The sequence below is a fragment of the Bos taurus genome, chromosome 9 (genome assembly GCF_002263795.3).
Source record: "Bos taurus isolate L1 Dominette 01449 registration number 42190680 breed Hereford chromosome 9, ARS-UCD2.0, whole genome shotgun sequence".
NCBI classification, from domain to species: Eukaryota; Metazoa; Chordata; class Mammalia; order Artiodactyla; family Bovidae; genus Bos; species Bos taurus.
Genome location: NC_037336.1, coordinates 62,262,033 through 62,265,607, shown reverse-complemented (window position 1 = coordinate 62,265,607; position 3,575 = coordinate 62,262,033).

Genomic DNA, 3,575 nt, shown 5'->3' with positions numbered 1-3,575 from the left:
ATCATTCCTTCCAAACACCACCCAGGACTGATTTCCTTTAGGATGGACTGGTTGGATCTTGCAGTCCAAGGGACTCTCAAGAGTCTTCTCCAACACCACAGTTCAAAAGCATCAATTCTTCGGCACTCAACTTTCTTCACAGTCCAACTCTCACATCCATACATGACCACAGGAAAAACCATAGCCTTGACTAGATGGACCTTTGTTGGCAAAGCAATGTCTGTGCTTTTGAATATGCTATCTAGGTTGGTCATAACTTTCCTTCCAAGGAGTGAGCGTCTTTTAATTTCATGGCTGCAGTCACCATCTGCAGTGATTTTGGAGCCCCAAAAAATAAAGTCTGACACTGTTTCCCTATTTATTTCCCATGAAGTGATGGGACCAGATGCCATGATCTTAAGTTTTCTGAATGTTGAGCTTTAAGCCAACTTTTTCACTCTCCTCTTTCATCAAGAGGCTTTTTAGTTCCTCTTCACTTTCTGCCATAAGGGTGGTGTTACCTGCATGTCTGAGGTTACTGATATTTCTCCCGGCAATCTTGATTCCAGCGTATGCTTCTTCCAGCCCAGCATTTCTCATGATGTACTCTGCACATAAGTTAAATAAGCAGGGTGACAATATATAGCCTTGATGTACTCCTTTTCCTATTTGGAACCAGTCTGTTGTTTAGAAAGACCTTTAAAGGATCACTGGCTATGAGAATTGACTGGAATAGGTGAGGAGACACAAATGAGGCAAAACAAAGACCACTTTGGAGGTCACTGGAATCACCCAGGCAAGACACAAATGTCTCCTACAAGGGTAGTGGTAGAGATGGTTGAGATTTTAGATGGAAAACAAGATTGGATGAAGGATGTGAGGAATTCAGTACTCTCTGAAAAGCTTCTGAATGGCGATGCCATCAACTGAGGAGTTGATACTAGAGGCAAGGAGCCCCAGGTCATCTCTAGACATGCTTTAAAGTTCGGAGAAAAGACCAGGCCAGCAACCAGCAAAGGAAAGAAAATCAGGCCAATGTGGTGGTATCTTGCCACCAACTGAACAAAGTGTTTCAAATGTTGATTAGATTTAGCAATGCACAAAATATTGGTGGCTAATGAGTGGCTGAAGAGTGAAGACAAAGCCTGGCAGGCATCACCTATCATAGCACTTTGTGTGATATAATAACAGAGATCATAGCATCATCTTATACCATGAAGTTTTAACATGAAACTAATAAATGCTTTAGACTTAACTTCCAGATTACAGTACGTTTAAAGCAATAGAAGAGTTAATGACATTAATTATGACAAATATTCAATAAGATGACAAGTTTAGTTGTTCCAGAAAGTCAGAATCTTAATTGAATTCTGCTTTAGGGAGAAAAAAACCTGCAAAAGACATTTTGAGGACAAATGGGAAAACCTGAATATGGATTAGATGTTAAATTAGGAAAGCATTCCTTTAAGTAGGAGGTAAAAGAGTCCACCTGCTAGTGCAGGAGACCCGGGTTCAATCCGTGGGTCAGAAAAAGGACAACCCACTCCAACAGTCTTGTTGGGAAATCCCATGGACAGAGGAGCCTGGTGGGCTACATGTTCTTAAACAATATACATACAAAGCAAAAAGGGCAGAATAATTGTTCCCTTTAAGAGGATTGCTGGACTGTATTTTTAGCTTTTGATTTTCTAATAAAATTGACCAAAAAAGTGGGAGAAGAATAGAAGTTTAGAAAATTCTCGAGTTTTGTTCTAAAGATTATAGAACACAAAAATAGGTTAATACCTAGAGAGGAATTATAGGATCAAAAGACTTAGTCTTTTGTCAAGTTTTTTATGAGAATTAGATATAAAAGGAAAATAGGTGCAGGAGAGGACTGTTGGCCCTACCTTTGAATGAGCTAATGCTCCCCAGCTGGGGCAAAGGTAGGAGCACATAACTGCTGGAGCCCTATCTATGAGTAGACAGGGACAGGCTCATCAGGTGCTTTAGCAGGATATTCACTTACTAACAGCAGTTACTGTGTAATTTTGAAGTAAGGGAGTAACCCAAAAAAGGCGGATACAATCATTTCCAACCTTGGATCAGCTGGGGAACATGTCAAACAGATTCCAACAGTCTTCACCCCCCCTCAGTCTTCTAAAGCAGTCTCTAGGGGTAGAACCTGTAAAGGGCTCCAGTTAATGTTGCTGATGCAATAAATGTCTCATTTGGAAACCATTTTCTTTAGGATGTAAGTTCTTGCCATAGGCCAAAGATAGCATTGATATTTTTAAACTTACTGTATTTTTTTCACATTGCCTGTTTTTCCTATACAGGAAATTATATCCAGTGATTTACCCTAGTTACATTACAGTAACCGGGTACAGCTCAATACCAGCAGGGCCTTTTACTGTAAAGAATATGACGACTGTTGGCCGACTAAATTCTGTACTTATTGGAAGCAATTTCAGAGCTTTTTGGGAATTCAAAGTGAGGCTTGTATCCACTAATCGCCACCTACTGGGTCCATCTAAATCTTAACTGTTAATAAATCCAAGAAGTTGCCCACATTTTTCATTTTCTGAAATTACGTCACACACTAAATCAGTTAAAATCAGGAAGCAGCCCATAAGACAGAATTTTGGGGTCAGGTGGATAAGCAGAAATTTGGCTGTGGGGGAAATTTTGTTCTTGACCAAAGTTGAATCTAGAATTAAAAGGTTATTTGAGGGTCCATTCAGACTGCCAGCACTGGTTTTCCTTATAGCATATCCTCTATACCAGATCAGTTTATAAACTTTAAATCTACACGAAAAGTCACATGTGCTTATTATATGAAAAGAATGTTCATTTTGGAATGAAGAAGAGATAAAGCATATTTACATTCTATCCTCACTCCTCCATAATTTTTACTTACTCTTGCATTCTAAAATGCTGTCCCACTAGACCAGTGGTTCTCAGCTGGGGACAATTTTAACCCCCCTGCCCTGACATTTGTCAGCATCTGGAGGCACATTTTTGGTTGTCAGGACTGGGGGAGGGCATTACTGGCATCTAGTGGTAGAGGCCAGAGATGCTGCTAAACATCCTACATGCAGTAGTCTCCCCACAACAAAGATTGAATCTGGCCCCAATTGTCAGTAATGCTGAGGCTGAGAATCTGTCAGTCCATTAAAACCAGGTAGGATTATCCACCTTATGGCCACCCTTGCTATACCAACGTTTCTAAAGCACTTAATGGGCATATGGATTACCTGAGGATCTTGCAAAGGCCCTCTACCACTTTTTGGCCTTGTTTTAGACAAAGAATATAATTTTGGTGAAATATAATCACTAAAGTTAAAAAGGAAAAATAATCTTTTTTGTCTTCTACTAATTAGGTCAATTATAAACATATCCCAGTATATTTATGACTTAATTAGTAGAAATATGTTAATAGAATTTAAAAGAATTCACTGAAGCACTCTTTGGTCACTTCATTATAGGAAAGCTGTGTCTGGAAAGCACATATGGAATGGGAATTAGATGTACTGAATGACGCTTTCATAGATTTTCCTTTAAAGTATACAGCTGTTAAAACTAACCTTCAATCATGCAATGAGAAGAGAGACAAC